Raw genomic sequence first — 22694 nt, 5'->3', positions numbered from 1 at the left:
ATGCTCTCGACGTTGTTGATGTAGACGAGGAAGAGGGTTCTGGTGCTATACTTCCACCGAAGAGTGCCACTACTACCAAGGTATGGTTATTGCAGATTCTGGTCGCGCCCCTCCTTTTTTGAAAATCAAACTTTGTGTATGAGGAAATAACTCTTTTTGTTTTACGTGTATTGGTTTGCAGGTGTCAAAAAAAAAAAAAATTTGGGCCCAAGCAGTCTTCTACCATTGTGACGGGTGAGGCTGAGGTTCATGAATAAGTTACCAGTCCAGTGAACGAAGAGTTTGCCGAGGATGAGGAAATGTCTGATGGGGAAGAACACACTGATACTTCCCCTCCTGATGTCGAGGAATAGGTTGGTGCGGGTTGTGATGGTGTTGATGGGGGAAATAATACCGCGGTGGCCGAGGGAAGTGTTACCGTGGAAATGTCTGCTCCTGCTGGTGATAACCCTGGTGGTCCGGAATTTATCGGAGGGGGTGAGGCTGCGGAAACTCTCCCTACCATTTCTCAAGAGTTCTCCTTTGACAGGATATATTCCCCAAGGGAACTCTTTGATGATGCCCTCGGTTTTCCCGAAGACTTTTCTTTGCTTTCCCCCAATGATGATTGGGATGTGCTCGGGGATTTTGGTAAGGAAATGTTGTTATTCAAAATGAGGGCGCGGATGATCACATTGCGCGTGGTAATGCCGAGACTTGTGCTGATGGGGAAATGACAGCAAAGGGGAAGTCTGTGGTTGACTCACCTTCCGAGGATTTCCCTCACTCGCTGATGTTTGAGGGTGAGGATGCCATAATGGATTGGCTCAAGAAAAAGAGTCTGATGTTTGTTCCCCATCCTGCCCCGGTGGTTGATGGCGAGAAAGATTCTGATGCTTATACTCGTCGGATGATGGAACTATTTTCCGAGGCGCGTGTTGCCGAGATGTGGGGGAAAAGATTGAGTGTTCCAGAGGCTACCCTCGTAGCGGACCCTCCATCTTCTGTTGCTGAAATGATGGCCATAGCCGATGGGTACCAATATGGTTTTCCCCAGCAGCGTGTCTTGGAGGTAAGTCCTCGTACATATCTCTTTGTGACACTCGAATCCTTCGGTGTAATAATGTTTGCCGTTTGATGTGTAGATGATGAGGAGTGAGCATTGTAACCATGTGTTGTATCAATTCTTTAAAGCGAAATCTTTGAAGCTGGAAGCTAAGCTTCGTCACAGGGAAAATGCATTATCTGCGGCTGAGGTGGAGATAAAAGAAATGAAGAATAGCCTTAAAGAGAATGAAAGGCTGGGTGAAGCGGAGGCTGGTCTTTGTTCAGAGCTTGCCACCGTTCGCGCTGAGTTAGAGAAAACTCGCGACAAAGTTTCAGCTTTCACAGGTTTAGTTCTTCTCCATCTTTTATCCTTCGTAATTCCTTTATACTACTTTGTTGTTCTGTCTGAGTCTCCCCACCCTATCTTCAGTGGGTGGAGTCCCCGAGCTGATATGGCTTCGGAATGAAAAGGCACGACAAAAATCTCGTATCAAAGAGTTGGTCGAAAAAATGAAGATCGAAGCCAAAAAGTGGGACGCTCGGGCTGAGGGATGGCGAACAAGGTATGTTTAGATGGTTGATATGCAGAATCTGTATAACCATGACCGTATTTTGTTCAATGGTACACTGCTGTGGACACGTGAGAATCTGCGGGAATCTCGTGAGCGTACTTCGTTATTAGAGGCTAGAATACATCTTCTGGAAGAGGAATTACGAAAGGCTCGCTCCCTTCCGTTTCCGGGAATTAGGGAGAGTATGCCGTGTCTTACCAGAGAAAGGGACGATGCCAGAGTCGAGGTTGGGGCTCTCAGCAAATCCCTTGGTGCGTCTCGCGCTGAAATAGCCCGCCAGGATGAGTCTGAGAGAAATCTCGAAGTATGCATGTACAGACTTAACAAAGGGGTAACAGAGATAAACAACGAATTTAACCATCTTCGTCACATGGATTCGATGAAGCAGGTAGAATTAGATGCAAGCCAGTTTGCTGTCACCAACCTTCAACTAGATTATAAGAAACTATCCGAGGAATATGACTATCTTGACGAAGCGCGAGACGCGGTTGTTAATGAGTATGAAGAGGCTTCGGCTTGTGTCGAAGGTATAACCTCATTTCATCGAGTGTGATTATGTCTTTTCTGTGCTAACTCCCTTGTGTTGTCTTTTTCAGAGCTCGAGGGACAACTCCGCGCTGCAAATAAAAAATTTGAAAAGGCTCAATCTTCCTTAGTGCAGCAGGAAGGACAGACTAATTATTTTAAGAGTCTGGTGGCATCCCGCGAGGAGGCCATTGGTGCTGCTTCTAAAGAAGTGAATCGTCTGTCCTCATTGTTATCTCAAGCCCACCAGGGAACGACAGTTATTATGCATAAGGCTCGGTGTCAATTGGCGGAGGAGAAAAACAAGATGCTGGAGAAGATTGAGCTTGCCCTTAAGACCGATCATGGCCTCGTCAAGAGCTATCCGCGTCGTCCTGTACCTGCCTCCTTGCCTGGCTCCTCGGGACCCTCTTCTGGTGGGAGCGTCCCTTCAACTCTTCGGAACGACCCTGCTGATGGGGTGGCATCTTCCAAGTATAAACCACGACATTAGCCTTCATTTAGATTTTGCTAGTATTTTGTAAAGAGAATGTTTTTGATGTGTTTTTTTCTTTGAATTGGCCTTGCCGCTCCTTGTAACCAACCCTTATGAAATGGATCATTCTTTTGGTATACCTGCAGTATCAGTTTGTTTTTTATTTTAAGCATTTTTAGGAAGGACATTAAAAACAAAAGAAGAATGTTTTAAATGTTTGGGTGCGATACGGAAGGGAGGTACGTTCGTGATCGTCTTGAGACCTGTCACCCTGCTAGAGAACCCTGGGCCAGAGGATTCCCAGACGGTGGGGGCCGAGGAAACGTTCTAGGATATGGGTTTAAAATATTTACATACACCCATTCCGTCGACCCGTTGCCTTAAGATTGGTTGGGTATCTCTTTCTGCTGGGTGCCTTCCCCCCTGGTCTTACACTCATAGACACTGATGGGGAGCTCTGAGAGATTGTAGATTAACTACTTTCCCCAATACTTCTAGGATATGGGGTTAAAATATTTACATACACCCATTCCGTCGACCCGTTGCCTTAAGATTGGTTGGGTATCTCTTTCTGCTGGGTGCCTTCCCCCTGGTCTTACACTCAGACACTGATGGGGGAGCACTGAGAGATTGTAGATTAACTACTTTCCCCAATATTGTTAATAAATTTTACTTGAAGGTTTCAAAAAGATTGTTTGATTGATAGGTTGAGGCCTGCTACTCCTCGTCCAGAGATAGAAACATGTAAAGCGGTTACGCTGCCTTCTTCTTCTGGTATTATTCACGCAGATGCAAAGCTGCGTTGATCCTATGGGTAGTACGGTTTGAGCCACTTAGCATTCCAAGGATACCGGAGGACCTCGCCTTTCATATTGCGAAGATAGTAGGAACCGTTTCCTGCAATGTCGTGTATTATAAAAGGTCCTCCCCATGTAGGTGCTAACTTTACCCATTTCTTCTCTCGTTGATACTGTGGGATTTTTCTTAGCACATACTTCCCCTCTACAAAATTTCGAAGCTTTACCTTTTTGTTGTACTCCCTCGCTAGTCTTCGTTGATAATTTTCCATCTTATGCAATGCTGCTTCCCTCCTTCCTACCAGGTCGTCCAATCTCTCTAGCATCATGTCTGTTGTGAGATTTTTCTCCCATGCTTTGGTCTTTGTGGTTGGCATGAGGATCTCTGTTGGGATGACTGCTTAAGCTCCATAAGTGAGGAGAAACGGGGATTCCCCAGTGGCAGATCTTCGTGTTGTCCTGTATGCCCATAACACATTGTGCAGCTGTTCACACCATCGCCCCTTATGTTCGTCTAATTGCTTTTTGAGGATAAGGACGAGGGTCTTGTTAGTGGCTTCCGCTTGTCCTTTGCTTTGAGGGTATATGGGGGTGGATTTGTTCTTCCTTATTTTGAATGTATCGAAGAGCATGTCTATATTTTTCCCCTGTAATTGCTTACCATTATCGGACACGATTTCCACTGGTATGCCGAACCTGCAAATGATGTTTTGGAATATGAAAGTAAACACATCCACGTCTCTGATCCTGGCTAAGGCTTTAGCTTCCACCCATTTACTGAAGTAATCCGTGGCTACTATCAAAAATCGTCTTTTCCCCGATCCTTCGATGAAAGGCCCGACGATATCTATGCCTCATTTTGCAAATGGCCACGGGCTATCTACAAAATTTAACGTTGTTTCTGGCGCATGTATCTTTTTGGCGAAACGCTGACATTCTTCACATCGTCGGGATATTGTTGCGGCATCATGTATCATTGTGAGCCAGTAATATCCTTGCATTTTTGCTTTGTCGGCTAGTGATCTCATGCCGCTATGATTCCCTGCGTCACCAAATTGGATGTCGTTTATAATTCGATGCCCCTCTTTTCTGGACAAGCAACGTAGTAATGGTCCGAGGAAGGATTTCTTGTACAGGACCCCATCCCGAAGATCATATCTTCCTACTTTGGAGAGTATTTTCCTGGCATGTTTATGATCCGCGGGTAAGGTTCCATCTTCGATAAACGCATGGATCACCATTCTCCAATCATCTTCGTTGCTGAAATCTTCGTCTTGATTTGCTCTTGACAGGATATATTCTTCGTCAAAATCGTTATGGATGTCTTCTCCTACCTGATCTTCGATATTTTCTTCCACTGTATCTTGATTGGTAGCAAAGGAGAAATGCGATGCAATTGAAGGCTCGTATACCCTTGTTATTTTAATAGCTTCGATGATTTTGTCCTTCAGCATGGATGATATATATGCTAGGGCATCCGCGTGCCTGAGATCCCTTCTGCATAAGTGCCAGAACTTGATGTTCGGAATTTGTGATGCCAATGTTTGGACCAAGGCCATGTAAGCTGAGAGGGTGTCGTCGTACACATTGTACTCGAGCCCTATTTGCCGTATGACAAGCTGCGAATCACTTTTCAGTCTTACACCGGTTACCCCCATCTCTATTATTAAGCGGAGGGCATGTACGACTGCCTCGTATTCGACGATGTTGTTAGTATGCTCTTTGAATTCTAACCTGAGTGCCTGTACGATCCTTTCTCCAGTTGGGGTGGTGATGACAATGCCTATTCCTGCGCCTTCCTTATTTTTGGAACCATCAACGAAGACTTCTCATTGTCTTTGACTCGCGGGTTCGAGGACATCAATTGGATCCTTGCTTTCTTCATCGGTTTCTGGTATTCCCTTAATCTCTTCGTCGTTGTCCAGGGGGAGGTCTGCTAAGAAATCCGCTAAAACTTGGGATTTTTGGGAATGTTGAATTTCATGAATGATGTTGAATTGGTCCAGGTGGGTGTTCCACTTGGCTATTCTGCCTACTTTTCCCGCGCTTTTGAGGACTGCTTCCAGTGGTGCTTTGCATGGGACACAGATGAAGTGAGTTAGGAAATAGGTTCTCAGCTTTTGAATAGCCCACACAATGCCAGGATAAGTTGTTCGATCTTCGTGTAGTTCCTTTCCGCAGAATTGATGGTCTTACTGACATAATAGATAGGCTGTTCTATCTTCGTATTGGTTTTGACCAACACTGCGCTAAGTGCTTCTTCTGTCGCTGCTATGCACAATGCCAAAACCTCATCAGGATCAGGCTTCTATAGGATTGGAATTGAAGCCAAGTGTTCTTTGATTTTTTGGAAGGCTTCTTCGTATTCTGCGGTCCATTCAAACTTACTCCCTTTTTTGAGAATATTGAAAAAATGTTTGCATTTTTCCGAGGATCGGGCAATAAATCTGCCCAAGGCTGCTATGGACCCATTGAGCTTATGCACTTCTTTTAAATTCTTCGGGGATGGCATTTCTATTATGGCCTGAATCTTCGTTGGGTCTACCTCAATGCCCCTTTTTGTTACCAGATATCCGAGGAATTTTCCTGAGGTGACACCGAAAGTGCATTTTTCTGGATTTACTTTCTTGTGATGTTTCCTCATTGCTTCGAAGATATCTCTCAGATCCTGGTGGTGATCTTTGCGCAGCTTACTTTTGACGAGCATGTCATCAACGTAGACTTCTAAGGTACTACCAATCCATGGCCTGAAGATAGCATCGACCATTCTTTGGTACGTTGCCCCTGCGTTTCGAAGTCCAAAGGGCATTCTAGTGTAGCAATAAAGGCCATGTGGGGTGTAGAATGCTGTGTGTAGTTGATATTCTTCTTCCAGGGCTACTTGGTTGTAGCCAGAATATCCATCCATGAATGACAGCTCTTCGTATCCTTCTACTGCTTCAACCAGCTGATCTATGCTTGGCAGGGGATAGTTTTCCTTTGGACATGCCTTGTTGAGGTTAGTAAAATCGATGCATATCCTAACCCCTCCATTTTTCTTAGGAACGACGACCATGTTGGAGATCCATGTAGGGTACTTGACTTCCTTGATGAACCCTGCTTCTAGTAGTTTCCGAAGTTCTTTTTCCACTACCTTATGATACTCCGGTGCAACTTTTCTTATTTTCTACCTGAAAGGTGGCGTGCCTGGTTTGATGCGCAGCTCGTGTTGGATTATTTTCGGGTCAATCCCCGGAATATCTCCTAGCTTCCAGGCGAATACATCCGCGTATTCTTTAAGTAATTTGGTTAAGGAATCTTCTCTTCTTTCGTACATTATGGTCCCTACTTTGATAATCTTCGGGTTTTCTTCCGTCCCTATGTTGATTTCTTTTACGGGTTCTACTGGTGTGAACACCGGCTTCGGATCACCGAGGACTGGGACGTTCTTTGATTGCTATTTGGTATGTTTCTGTCCTTCGTTGGCTGCTGAAGTACCTGTTTCTGTGTTTAGGACATTATCATCTTTTGTCAAACCCCTCCCTGTGGTTTCCTTGAGAAACAGGTCTATGGCCCTTTCTTTCGCGGCTTCTTTATTTTTAATTCTTCGATTTTTTCGCTGCTCTTCTTGTTCGCTGTTGATATGATCCTGAGTGGTTTGGCACTCTTTTGCAGAGACCCGATCTCCCTTGATTTCCATCACTCCCTCAGGTGTAGGGAATCTGAGATATTGGTAGTAAGTTGCCGCCACTCCTTTGAGTTTATGTAACCACTTTCGTCCAATAATGGCGTTATAGGGGATGGGGCGTCAACCACGCTGAATCGTGTTTCTACTTTCATGGGTTCGGCGTTAACCTGCAACACGATGTCTCCCAATGGCTTCGTGGGTGCTCCATTGAATCCGTAGATGGTGTAATAAGAGGTCATTAGCTGTTCATCATGGAGCTTCATTCGTTTGAATGCGTCGTAGAATAGAACGTTGACTGATCTTCCCCCGTCTATGAGGATCTTTTTGAGGTTACATCCAGCCACTGGTAGTGTTAGGACCAAGGGATCGTTATGATCTTCCATATCTTCTTCGATATCTTCAGCATCGAAGATAATAGGTGCGTCCATCCACTCTTCGTGCTCGTCCACCTCTACACCATCAATCATATATAATTCGCAGTGGTCCTCGATCCTCTTTCCTATCTGCGCTGTAAGGGAGGGCCCCGCGGCTTCGGAACACGAGATGGTGTTGATTGTGCGGTTTCCCTCTGGAAGTTGGAATGGCTTGGTTCGTTTGAATCTATCCTCGGCGACCTCCTTTCGTATGTAATGTTAGAGTTCGCCAGCATCAATCAGTTTTTGGATCATTATTTTGAGGTTTTTGCATTTCTCGGTCTGGTGTCCATTGAAGCAGTAATATTCACAGTAATCTTTAGACTTCTCGGTTCTTGGGGGATGTTTTCCCTTAGACCACGGCCACTCCAAATTTTCCCTTCCTTTGATCTCTCGCAAGATCCGAGCATAGCTAGCATTGAGCTTCGTGTAAACTTGATCTTCAAATTTCCGATCGTCTTTTCGTCGTTCATCTCTTCGTTCCTTCCTATCTTCGTGAGGCCGTTCCACTGAGTTATTTCTTCTGGCCCCATTGGTTTGTTCTGCGGAATTGGTACGGTGAGACCTCTGCGGGTGTGCCCTCGGGTTCTCACGCTGGATTTCTTCAAGACGAGCGTACTTTTCAATAATTATTCGAAGATCTCCTTCTGTCTTAGGCACGCTTCCATGAATCTCAACAAATAGTGGACTCATTCGGTCTAATACCCACTTGTAGCAGTTGGTACTTACTACTGGGTCCACACTCCCTATGGCTTGGAAGATCTTGTGCCATCTGTTAGTGTATTCCCTCGTGTTTTCCTTGTAGCCAATTGCCAGCGAAAAGAGCTTATCCATTCCGGTGTTAACATCCTTGTTATACATGTAAGTTCTTAAAAACTTTTCTGCGAGTTGATCGTAGGAGTGGATGGAGTCAGGCGGCAAATTATCAAACCAAGACAAAGCCGATCCCTTCAGGCTTGATGGGAAGTATCTACAGAGTACGGCGTCGTTCTGACTCCATCTGGCTAAGACACGGTTATAATACCGAATATGTGCAGCGGGATCACTGGATCCGTCATAGCATTCGAAGGTCGGGACAGGGCACTTCAGCGGAATAGGGGTGTTGGCCAGGCGATGAGTTAGGGGCGTGGAGTTAGCCTCTCTCATGACCTCTTCTAACCTTCCCCCGCCTTGTCTAGTTTTTAACTGCCTGATCTCAGCCATCATTTCATCACGCAGCTCTTCCATCGCGCGGTGGTGCCCTACGCTCTCTCGTGATAGTCTGACTCTTCATTATAATCCGGGTCGGATGCGCTACTTCCCCTAGCCGCGTCTCTACGCTGACTCTTCGGTCTCGATTAGGTTCTGGTGCCTTTGAATTTGCTTCATCAAGTTGTTGGCTGGTCTTCGTGCTTAGGGCAATCCGGTCTTTTAAATCTTGATTTTCTCTGGCCAGCAAGCTACGGCATCTGCGTAAACCTGCTGGCTCTTCTTCAATTCTTCAAGCTCAGCCATCAATCGATGTGATTGGTTTGACCCCTGATTGGAGTCCCAGCTCGTGTACTACGGCCATGGTGCCGCCTTCTTCTACGGTTTGCACTAAAGGTGGTAGAGGTCAGCTTCGATTGTTGGCATTTCCAAATCAGGCTGAGTGCCCATCTGCGGTGTTAGAGCCGCCGGCACAGTTTGATTCTGATCGTTTGTTGATGGCATTCCGAAGGTTGGCGGGTGCGCGGTTGATGTGTTCTGGATTCATCCACCCTTTCTTTTGGTTGATGAATTGATTCGTAGCAAAAGTTTTGCTGGTTTCTGCAGCCTTCGGGGCTGCCGCAGCCGTACTGTACTTTGTCGCCGCTGCTCTGAGAGCCGCGGCTGCAACGGAGTTAGCGTTCATAGGCGAAGTGATTTCCGCAGTATCCTGCCTCTGACTAGTCATTTTGGCTTTGTCTCCTTTCTGCTTGCTTCGGGTGATGACCGGGGTTGTCCTTGGTGCTTCCTTTGACGAGGCTTTGGATTTTCCTGCCCTGCGTCTTTTCCATCTTGGGTCCTTTTGTTGCTTTCTTTCTGCACAAGGGAATTTCAAACAGCGAGAAACAGAAATGTCTGTGCGGATCGGGTTAGTTTGCGAAATACCCTATTCCAAGATGGGGAGAAACTGCCCGAGGGCCACAGAGAACTTTAGGGAGGCTCATTTGATTAAAACATATGAGTTAAAATACATGGGTTAAGGTCTATTAAAAGTGCGGACTCATTGAAAATACGTGAAAACGCGTGAAGATCCCTTGGAATATGCTCGTATATCCTTTGAAAATGTACGAAAAACCCATCGAAGAAACAGGTCCGTACGAGATCTAAAAAATGTAAATCCGTGGATCTAAGGAATAAATCTTTTAACCAGTTTAAACTGCATCGATAGATACTCCTAGAGCTAATGAAGATAATGGGTGTGTTTTTGAAGATAATAAAGTTAACAAAAGATAAATACTGCTAGAGCTAATGAAGCAGGGCAATCATATGCTAGTTTAAGGTGAAATCACAGGATAAGATAAATCTTTTACCGGGACGAAGTCCCTGTTTCTAGCGCCGTATTGTGAACACGTAAATCACGAAGGCATCTATATGTTCACAAACAATGTTCGCATTCTATACACATGCTCGCACAGATGAGACGATTGTATTGATTCCTTGGCTCAAAACCTTCGGGTTTATCATTGCCTCGTCTAATATCATCACCAGAGGCGTTCACATAGAGGAAGATAAAGAAAATGAAGTGTAAAAGTAATACTCGTGGAGTATGAAATGGATGTAAAGTGCTGAAATGTAAATAAGACTGGGATTTACGTGGTTCAGCACTAAGGCCTACATCCACGGGGTTGTCGTTTTCACTATGCATTTGATGATTACAGAGGTAGTCGAATGACTTTGGAGTTTACATAGGTCTGCGAATTTTAAAAGGTAAACTTACACTAACAATTCTTCTCTCTCGACTTATCTCTAATCCTCCCTCTCCTTTTCGGTCCCCTCTCTCTTGGTGGAGAGGGGGTATTTATAGGGTTAGAGTGTGGGACCCGTTTCTGAGAGCCGTTGGAACCTTATCTTCTTGTGCTTTGTGTCCATCACGCAGAGGTCTTCGTTCATTGCTTGATCACGCAGAGTCATCCTCGTTCGTTCCACGGGTTGATCGACACGTACACTGCTCAGAGTGTTTAATGCGGGTAGTTGAGACGCATGCTCGTCTCAGACAAGTGTCTTCTGCCCCTGTCACGTCCATGTTAGTCAACCTTCTCTTCACCGTTGATCTTGGATTCTTTTGGGGATGAGATAAAGCAACTCTTCGGGAGTTATTTGGTGCTCCGCAGTACACCGTGCTTTTGGTACATTCTTTAACTTCTGCCCTTGGATTTGTTCGGGCGAAAATCCGACGTCGACGGGATGGGCTTCTTGACTGTGGGCGTGTGTCATCATGTTTTGATGACTTGGTCCGCATGCTCTCCACGTGTTTTCTCACATACACGTGTTTGATGATGAAATATGTACACACAATAACGTTTTGAAGTGGAAATATAGGGGAAATAGAGAGGCAGAGTAGTTTCCATTCATCAGGATCATAGGGTTACATAGAACAATATTCTTTTATATACAAGTAGGAAGAACACCCTAGACACTATATTGGGCCGCACATCCATGGGCTACAAGCTCTACAACACTCTTTGGTTTTTTATTTTTTGAGTCCTCGGTCTAGGTCCATTACAAGTTGTTCGAATCAAAAATAATCCTTCCTAACTACACACTTGGTAGATTTAGCTAGTTAATTCGTAGACTGTTGGTTTTTTACTTTTTCTACAATACAAATGATAAGAAAACTATTAACCAACAAACATATTAGTATAACATTTAATACTCTAGCTAATAGCCAATTACTACGATATCCAAGCATCATTTGATTACATAGCTAGTCATAAAGAGTCAAAAAGAAAGTAGATTACATGAATTTGAAGCCCGGGACCTATTCCCTAAGGATTACAGACCATAAGAATATTAGCAAGCAGTGCTGTAAAAACGAAAAAGAGAAACAAAATATAAAGATCCTCCTCATTTTTTATTTTTTTTTTCTGATTGAAAAGGAAGATTTATTAATAGATCCTCATGACTTATCAGCTAATCCATTAGAAGTAAGATACAAAATTAACACTCCATCACATTTGTCTTCTGAATCGACTGTGAATAACTAGGGGTGTAAATTTTGGCCAGCAGCCCGAGACCCATTACCGTCCGTCCTGTCCCATGACAGTTCATGGGTGACCGTGGCCCTTTACGGGCTGACCTTACCTAGCCCATTTAAATAAGAGGGCGGGCACAGGCAACAATTCAAATTTTCTTGCCCGGCCCAATACCCTCCCTATTATCCCGTCAATGCTACCCGCCAGTGTTATCCATTTACCTAGCCTAAGTGATTCTTCCAATTTTGTTTTATCCTAGAATATACTTGGTACATATACTTAATACAGTCAACCCTCGTAATTTTCATATGTATTTCTTAACTTTTATCCCATAGGAGTCTAATTTTGTTAACCATATAGAGAAAATATTGAGCAAAATCTAAGGCACTTTCCTTTTCTGATGATTCAATTCAGGAAAAATTATAGGAAGTTTGGTTTATCTTATTCTCATCTCAATTCTCGTATTTGATTATTAATTTTAAGTAAAACTTGTGTATTATTACTACTTTGTTTTTATTTTTAACAATATATATGTATAATATATATTTGTTTGTAATATTCAAGGCCCTCCCGACCCTACCCGTCCGAACCCAAATTACAAAACAGGCTTGGGTAGGCCATGGGTACTTATTGTAGATAAATAACCCTGCCCGACCGGCCCTTTTAATTTCATGGAAGAGATGTTCCGACCCGCCCTATACCGTCCCATTTAATAAATAGGTCGGGCTGCCCGGCCCGGCCCAATTTACACCCCTATGAATAACTGTAAATAGATTTCCCGAAACTTATTCCAATTGAGACCAAAAGTATGACCCATTTCTTTCATTCCTAATCCAAATGTTAGAAGGGCTGTTACCTTTTTTTTATAGATAAAAAAGAGTTTACTAACAAAAAGCTGTAAGAGTAGATGCCTCCCACACTTGAGGACTTTGAGATCTCACTCCGGCTAGACATAGTCTGTGTAGATCGGAGGAGTTACTAATCTTAGTAGTTTTACATATAACTTGTTCAAAAGAGTTTAAGCTTAAAATTAGATTATCTAGAAGTTCATTGATCTTCCAACTTATGCTTCTACTTCCACCTTTCATTGCATTGATGATCTTCTTGTTTCTTCCCAGTAAGTATAGTACTCTGCAATTGAGTTGGGCAGCCCAATCCAGAGCATCCTGCGCAGCTAAACATTCTCCCTCTTCTCTGCCATGAGATCTGACCCCTCTGGTTTTCCTGCCAAGGGTTTCTCCTGTTGGACCTAAAATACAAACACCAATTCCTGTTAGACGCGTAATAAAATCATAGACCGCATTATATGCAAAGGATAAGTTCAGTATTGAGGTTAGAGCCCCATCGTCAAGACTCCTAGTAGCTGGTCTATTGTGTGCTCCCTGCAGTTGTTGATTGGACAATCTCAAGTGACTGATAAACTGAGTTGTTGTATGTCTTGAGCATGGATTGGTATTTCTGAAAGCTGAATCACACCTGGCTTTCCAGACAAACCAGCAACTGGTTGCACACAAACTTTCCCAAGACCCCCATTGGGTTGAAGGGATCCCACTCAAGAACCAACTCTTACACCAATCATTTAAATTGTTATAACCAGTACATATAATTTCAAGGTTTATTGAGCAATGAGCCCAAACGGCTTTAGCAAAGCAACAATACATTAAGGAATGCTCACCTGTTTCAATATGGCTATTACACAGAGTGCAAATAGGGTTTACATGATGATTATACCTAGCCAGGATACCACTAAAGGGTAACATATTGTTTTTCAATTTCCAAGTAAAAAACTGGACTCTAGGAATAACTTATAACTTACCAATTTTTACAGCTAAAGTGTCATTTGGTTGATCAGATTTCTTATTTAGAAGATTATATAAAGATTTACTAGAGAATTTTCCTTGGGGGTTGTCGATCCATCTTAAAACATCTTCAGAGTCTTTCTTAGGGATAATAGTTAAGATTTTGGTGACAACATCCCAAGCAAACAACGCATTAAGGATTTCCAAGTTCCAACCAGTATCATTCATAAGATCCTTTACAAGATTGAAACCATTGTGGACACCTAAACGAACTAATCTGATAGCTTTACCTTCATTATCAGGAACCCAATTATCCTTCCATATGTTGACCTGACAGCCATTTCCTATTTGCCAAATGCTATGATCTTTAATAATCATAAGACCTTTGTAAACCCCTTTCCAAGCCCAGGAAGAACCATCATTACAAGTAGCGTGGAACGGATTAATAGTAGGATAATATCTACCCTTCATAGTTTTAGAAAAAACAGAATTTGGTTGGTGGAAAATTCTCCAACCATTTTTAGCAATCAAAGATAAACTCATGATATCCAGTTTTTTAAGGCCATTACCCTCTTTTTCTTTTGTTTTACACAAACCCCTCCAGCTAACCATATAAAAACCCTTTTTAGGACCAAGTTTATCCCACCAAAAATCCCTAATAATGTTGTCAACTCTCTTAATAGTGGTTTTAGATAAAATAAAAGTATACATAGTATAAATTGGGACAGACTCTAGGACTGCTTTGGCCATAATACCTCTTCCAGGAGGGGACATGGATTCACTTTTCCATCCTTTTAATCTACCTTCCATGTTTTCATGAATATTTTCAAAACAAGCAACTTTATATGATTAGATCTGTTATTGAAAAGATGACCACCCAAGTATTTGTCATTCAACCTGGTTTTCTTAACCTTAAGGATATTGGTAATATCTCTACCTTTATTGTTGGGGATGTGAGGTGTAAAGAAAATTCCAGACTTAAAGAAATTGATCATCTTCCCTGAGGTACTGCCATAATCCTCAAGGATTTTTAAGAGGTTTTGGCTTTGACTAGTAGTGGCTTTGCCAAAAATTAAGCAATCATCTGCAAAGAGCAGGTGACTGATAGAAGGACAATTTTTGTTAATTTTGAAACCAGAGAACAAACCATTTTCTTCTGCATCAGAGAGAGTCCTAGAGAATGACTCCATGCAAAGAATAAAGAGATAAGGGGATAAGGGATCCCCTTGTCTCAGCCCACGAGAAGGTTTAAAGGGATTGCAAGGCACACCATTTACCAGGATAGCAGATTGGCAAGTGCTAATGCATTGGTAAATAAGGTTACACCAAGCATCACAGAAACCCATCCTTCGAAGAATGGCAATAAGAAAATTCCACTCCACACGGTCAAAGGCCTTAGACATATCAATTTTTAAACCCATGAAATCAGTTTTTCTCTTCCTTTTCTTTCTCATAGCATGTATTATCTCATGAGCAACAAGAATGTTGTCTGAGATAAGACGTTGCTTAACAAAAGCAGATTGATAAGGAGAAATAAGTCTGTCAAGGAAGGATTTAATTTTATTGTCTATGACTTTAGATATAATTTTATAAACAATGTAACACAAACTTATAAGTCTGTAGTCACTAGGGCCAGTTGGGTGAAGGACCTTGGGAATTAGGGAGATATAGGTAAAATTAAGTTTAGTTAACATATGACCACTGTTGAAGAAAGCTAGGATAGTTTCAATGACATATTTTTTAACTATATTCCAATTTTTTTGAAAAAAACAAGCCGGAAAGCCATCAGGGCCAGGGCTAGAGTTAGGTGGCATACCAAATAAAGCATCATGGATCTCAATTTCAAAGGGAGGTTCCATGAGTTTACTATTTTCAGTGTCGGTAATGGAGGGAGGAACCAGATTGACAATATCATTATTAATGACATGCCTAAAAGTGGTTAAGAGAGTTTCAAAATAAACATTCAAACAATTGGCTATGTTATCTCTACCCTCAATCCAAATATTATTGCTATCATACAGACCCTGAATATTGTTTCTTCTTTGTCTTATGATGGCATTTTGGTGAAAGTAATGGGTATTGCTATCCCCTAGCTTTATGGTGTTGTCTCTACCTTTAATTTTCCAGAATTTTTCTTCATAATCATCGAGCTTTTGGATTTCAGCTTTAGTATCAAGAAGGTTTTGATCATTAAGCCTAATATTGGGGTTTTCCATTATAGTTTCAAGTTTTCTATTTAAGAGGACTAAATTTTGTTTTATTTTCCCAAATTCAAATTTATTCCGCAGACTGACTTCCTTTTTAACATTGACAAGTCTGTTAACCAAAATGAAAGCTTTGGAACCATTAAAGTTCTTGTCCCAAGAAGACTTGATGATGTCTCTACACTTCTGTTCTTCTTGGTATAGACCAAAAAATTTGAATGGCTTAGAGCCATTCTGACAGGGAATAAAGGTGTTTAGAAGAACAACAGAGTGATCAGAACCTGAGTGATTTAAGTGTCTGAGACTAGCATTTGGGAATTGTGTAATCCATTTCCCATTTGCGATTCCTCTATCAAGTCTTTCTTCTATATGGGAATCACCATCCTGGTGATTAAACCAAGTGAAGGGGAATCCTACAAAACCTAAGTCTTTAAGACCTAGGTTATTGAACATGGCAGAAAATTTTCTAATGTCAGCATCATTAGCAGGATTGCCACCTCTTTTTTCATCCTTATGAAGAATAACATTAAGGTCACCTAGAACTAACCAAGGCATATTCATAGTTTCACCCATTTGGTTTACTAATTTTCAAGATTCATCTTTTCTACTATCTTTATAAGGGCTACCATACATGCAAGTGAGGATCCATTCAGATTTAGTGTTTTCATCCCAAATACTACAGTTAACTTGGTTATTGTCAATGTGAAGAACTCTAAGTTTAGTGTACTTATGCCAAGCAACATCTAAACCTCCAGCAGTACCAATAGAATCTTGACAAACCAAATTGTAAAACATAGATTTTTTCAAAGTTTTTTCCACAAAATTTTTCAATTTTTTTGTTTAAGAAAGAAATAGAATGTCAGAATTTTGGGGAAAAACCAGTTTTTCTAGTTGTTGTCTGGTATGCTTAGGGCCTAGGCCTTGACAATTCCAAGCTACAATATTGACGAATTGCAAAAAAAAAGAAACAACAGGATAGGAGAAACATAAAAAATTTAGGGTATGTCAAGCAGAATTTAGATTGACAAGATAGTATAAATTGAAACTCGAGAAATTATAATTCACAGTAAAAGGAAAGGTTTTGGAAGAACTAACCTGGTTATTCTTAGCTACCAAAGGATTTGGAGGTGAAGATTGCTCCCCGTTTATTACCTTATCTCCTTGTCCTCTTACTGGAACCTTTGCCTTACTAGTTTTGCCTGCCTTTCGGGTTTTGGTGAAGTTTTTTCTACTGTCAGCTGGTGTGGATTTTCCAGAAGATCCAACTCGAAAATTTAGATTGGAAGAGGAATTTTGATTGTGTTGATCAGAGGACCAAAAGTTAGGGTTCTGAGGTTGGATGAAATTCGGGATTGAAGTTGTGCTTTTTTTGAGGGACCCTTGAGAAGAAGACTGACCATGATTATCTTTCCTTTTCTTTGTACCGATATGATTTCCGTGAAACTCGATTTGAGAAGGTTGAGGAGAGGTATCATATTTCTTAGTTTTGTTTCGGGTCCATTTTTTGGAATTAGAAGAAGCTGAGGGAGTTTGATGGGTGATGGGGGCATAGAAAAGTGGGTGTGGGTCAAAACCCGATGGGTACTCTTGATTAGTTTTAGGGAGAACATTAGAAAAATTGTTGTTGCTGGGCCGGGCTTTGAAAGGGTTGAAGTTATAATCCTCCAATTTCTGGTTTTGCAGCTTCACCGTTTTGTTGTTAGCAGTGACAAGGAACTGATTAGATACCTGTGACAGTGAATAGTCTATAGACTCTTGTTACTTTCATTCACAAGTCATTCGATTATTGGAGTAACCATCATAGACTTCTTTTGAGAAGGAGCATCAAAGTCAGAATTAACTTGAGAGCTCTTTGAAGAAGTGGCAAGGGATGCAAAGGAGTTCCGAGATGCTTCAAAGATAGGGGAAGACATCGAGTTGTTAGAAACTTCCCTTGTCACAGAAAGTTGATGATTGAAAGCCGGATTTACCATATTCTTAGTGCTTAGAGCTAATCTTGCAGCAAGTAATTCTCTGCTTTTTGGAGTACAATTGTTTCTTGAGTGATCAAGGATTCTACATGATTGGCACAACTTGAAAGGATGGAGGGAATAAGAAAATTTGATCCATGTTTTACTCCGTCTACCATACAGTGAGTACCATAAGGAAGAATGTGATCAACTTTGATGTCTACCATAACTTCAACATTCTTTTCATAAAAATCTCTTCCATACGGATCTTTGAACAATAAGCACTTTCCTACTAGTCTTGTTATTTCTTCCAGGGAAATGTAGGTTATATAGTTGTTTGGAACTCTTTTTAATGTTATGCTTATCAAGACTCTATCAAACTCTTCTTATTGTATTTTTTGAACACCTTCAAAAGGAATCTGAATTATGGATAAGATGGAATCATGTATTATCCAAGGCTTTGGGTGATTGACAGAGAGAATGTCAGCTGGGTGATGAAAACGGAAAAAGAAATGGTTTTTTGTTTTAAGATATGGTGTGACAATGATGTCTTTCTTAAGATTCCACCATTTTCTAGCATAATTTTGAGCTTCTTGATGATTTACAAGAAGATTACTATGAAGTTTTCCAACGTCACAGAACTTGTCATCCTGAATAGGTTCAGGTTTCAAAGATTCTCTGTTAAGAATCACAACCGGCCTTAGAGGATCATGGAGCATTTGGCTTGCTTGCATAGCTTCAGTAATTTCATCTACAGAAGATTCTTCAGTTGTATGATCCATTGATACAGTCAACCAGTTGGTGATAAAATTGTTATTCAAAAATTTCTTGAAAGAGTTTGAGAGGATAATAGTTTCTGTAACTTTGACTGGGTAATGCTGTGAATTGTTATAACTAGTCCAGAGAGAGTAAGCCTTTCTTGTAGTGGGATGGAGAGGGAGTGTGTGGTGAATAATGATGGGAATTCTAGCCATGTGATTATTACAGAGACAAGTACTAAGATTCTCTCTAAGCTTCATGCATGCAAAGAGTTTTCTGAAGCCTGTTTGTCTTATCATCATAGGAGAGGTATGCCAAAGGACAAAATTACTTTGGAGAATCAGCAGGTGAGCATTGATGTTGTTTGTTTTGTTTATTTGAGGTTTTTGGGTCAAACAATGCAAGACTATCAAACTGTTGGGTTCTTGGGTACCAAGTAAAAAATTTGGATTTTTTCTAGGTGAAGATAAGGTGAGGGTGGGTGAGTCAGAGGTAGGATCAGAGTGAAAGTGACCGAAGCTTGTCCATCTCCCAAGGTCCAAATGCAAAAAATTTCGGTGATGTAGGGTGCATGGGGCACTGAGAAAGGTAGCATCCGGCAGAGAATCAACACCTGAAATCCAAGGAAACTCAACCAGCAAATAGTTATACGAGAATATAATCAAAATTGGAGAAAATGCATTGAATCCAAGGGTTTTGATAGATTGCAATTTAAGAGAAATAAATATGATATTAAAAATATTATGAGACGAGTAAACGATTAAAATTCTGCCGACTGTAAAAGCTATAGAAAACCAATGAGTCGTAAGATCAAACCAGTGAAGAAGAAGAATTGAGGAGAGATTTTCAAAGAAGAGAATGCAGGGAGTTAGAGGTAGAGAAGAACCCCAAAACACAATCCCAATCTTCAAAACATGGGTACCCGCAGAGGAGATAGATTTCATAGTGCGTCCAGAAGGTGAAGCACTTTCCGTCCCATGTCCTACTTTATTACTTTCATAGTACGGAGACAGGAGGTGATAGAGTTGGAAGCAGAGGGGAGGGGGACAACAAGAAGCATCTGAGATCGAAGCCGAGAAGGAGTTACCCAACAAAGCTCCAGTCTCCAAGGGTCTGAGAGTTAAGAAATCACATGCGAAGAGAGGTAAGGGAAGAGGCAATAGGCGAAAGAATAAATGGTGAGGAGGTTGTTTGAATTTGACTTTGATACTCTTAGATGCAGGACATGAGTTGAGGGAAAATTGATTTTGATTATTAATATTCAGTTTGAGTTTCAGAAGATTGCTACGTAGGTTTTTAATTTTCGAAAGTATGTAAGAGATTTGGTTGTTGTTTTTGCTTTGTAACGATGACATCTCTATGTTACCTTCTGTCGAGTTTTCTCTCAAGATTTTTCATGGAACTAGAATCCACGGTAAAAATATAGAGATATTCCAAGTGAGTTTACTCCTCATACATCTTGTTTCGGGGGATTAGCTTAAACAACTTGCAGCATTCCCTGGTTGGTTCTATCCGGTTTTCTCCAACTTCTCATTTGATTAATTTAAATAGTTCACCAACTTTTACTTCTGTTTCTTCACAGCTACTACCGAGCTACTACTGGGCTCAACTATTCTTGATAAATTGCCAGTTTGGTTTAGTGATGCATTTCTAATACTTTGATTCATAATGAGTATCAAGTATGGTTGGTGTACTAGTGGGAATTTTTCACAACCAAACAGTTTAATCATGTACAATTTATATCTACCACTTTTTAGTGAACTAGACATGTCAAATTCATTTTCGTTCCCCACGTAAAAACAAAAAGGTGTGTGTGTGAATTTTTCATGAACGCAAATTTAAGGCTGCTCATGCTTTTCTGGGAACCACTCATATGAGGGAAAATATGCTCATTTATAAGTTGACCATGGCATCCCTAGAACTACATAGTCAATTGGGTGAATTATTTTTTTCCAAGTTCTTAAAACTTTGGCTATATTTTTGATGAAAAGTTACATATTTTAATAGATTTCAATTTCAAAATCGACCAGGTTGAAAATAAAATCTAGGTAATTTGATGATTCTTTTTTCGAATTTATATTTGTAATCGTTGGCCTGTTAGAATCGACTAGGTTTATACACTCAAGCGGTTTGTAGTTATGTGCATAAAAAGCTCTACGACTATAATCGCTTAAGTTAAACGTTAGATCTAGTCGATTCTACTTTAATTCCCGTGCCAGTTTCGATTTTAAGAACTAGCAAGGTGTTTCTACTTTAATTTATCCAAACACTTTTCAATTCTCAACCGACTGTGATAGCCGATGATGGCAGGAGAAATCTCATGATTTCTTTGAATTTGTTACCTACAATTCCACCAAAGTGGTCCTTTCACCGAAAGTTTCAGGATTTTAATACATTAACGGTATTTAGGTTTCCATATGCCTACGCAAAGAATGTAGGAGTGTTTCTTTTAAGTAGACTGTTTTAGATGTTCGTCATTTCACAATGGTCATCAAATGATTAAGTTTTAGCTGGGAAGTTGAACAACTTTTGTTTTTCTAAAGGAAAACAAGTAAATCATCATTTTTTTTAATGGTTTGGAAGGGTGGTTTTGTGTTACATCCTTAACTCTTGTAAGGAATTGTTTCCGGCAATTATAGCAGAAGTTCATTAAATTAACCGTGATAAATTAATAATTTCGGTCCCAATTTGGTTCAGTGTGTTAAATTAATAACCTCCCTAAATTTATAAGATAATAAAAATTTTAAGTTTCTCATAAGGCCTAACTTATATATAAATTAATAATCAGTGAACTATCACTATATTATGGTTCCTTTTGAAAATAAGAATTTAAATTTTTTTTTCTATTGTTCACATTATATATATTGGACTTTTATCTCTAATTATTTAGAACCGTTTGTAATCTCTTGACAAGTTCCAAAGTAATTTGTTGTCTTTTTTTTCTTTTATTTTAATTTTAACATCGAACTATATACATTTACACGCATGATACGAAATCTATTGTCTAATAATATGCCATAAAACTATTAAAAAAAATATTTGAAATGAAAAAAAATCTCTAGATATTTTGTTATTATAGGAAAATGGTGTACACACTTTTTTTTTTCGATAAATTAATATTCTCTAAATTGATAGAATTTGGCAGTCCCAAAACTATTAATTTATTTAAGTTTCATTGTACGGGGTTCGAACCTCTACCTCGACGGTGGGAGGGAGCATGCCAACCATCGGACCACTTGATGGTTGGCAAGTAAATCATCATTTCAAAAATGGAAATGATGATAATTTCTGCAGTATATAGTATTATGAGTCTATTATCTTCTTCTTCTTCTTTCTTCGACCAAGAAATCCAATTATTAGTAAGTCAATGTTCTTGTTGATAGAATTAAAAGTGTCAAGCTTCGGACTCCCTTTCAATAAGCAAATACAAGTTACATACTAGTCTTAAAATCCCGAAATCAAATGAAAAAAAAAACCCGCTGGACATGTGAAATACGAACGCTCTCAAGGTAGTTGTTGTGTGTGTCACAGACTCACATTACAAAAACAGGAGTCGACTGTTGCGAATCTTTGCGACTTGACAAATTGGTGGTTAGTTGGCTATCTTCTTCTAGCTAGGTCGTGCTAGTCTTCTCTTTGTAAATGGCCCACCCACGTACATACCCCTGTAAAAGTCAAGTTGTCCTTGCTATCTTTATCTTTGGCTTTCCCATCGAATATTATTGGCAATTTCACAAGTCATGTCATGTATGATTATGCTGTTCTTACAAAAACATACCCCAGAAGAAATGAGTGTCCAATGTTGACTTAGGACGCTTTTACAGCTTGGCAGCGCCGCAAAATCTGTATGGTTGGAATTGGCACATGGGTTATTCGTTATTGGTAAAGATATACAGCTACTACCGGAGCAGAGTTATATCAGTGCTCAAACTAATCTAACCAGTATGCCATTTTCATATATAATTTTCATTTTACCACATTTCAAATAGTACTTGCTGATCAATTCGTTTTTTCGATCAATGATACCCGTACTCTAATACATAACAATGGAAGGTATCATGTGCCACGATCACGATGGGCGTGGATTTTCCTATACTGTAAATCAGTTAACTCAAATGAAGGAATTAGTTTCCATTTTTGTCAAGAGGGGTTTGGCCAACTTTGGGATGCATATGGGGTTGCCATTTCCAATATAGTCGCCGATTAGGTGTTGAGTTTTCCACGAAGTAAACCAAGTCCCCTTGGGCCAACGTGCTAGGTACATATTACTGCGAAATGCAGAAGTTTGTAAAATCTTGCCATTACAAGT

Source organism: Papaver somniferum, chromosome 7 (genome assembly GCF_003573695.1).
Source record: "Papaver somniferum cultivar HN1 chromosome 7, ASM357369v1, whole genome shotgun sequence".
NCBI lineage: Eukaryota > Viridiplantae > Streptophyta > Magnoliopsida > Ranunculales > Papaveraceae > Papaver > Papaver somniferum.
Note: the sequence above shows the minus strand (reverse complement) of the source record.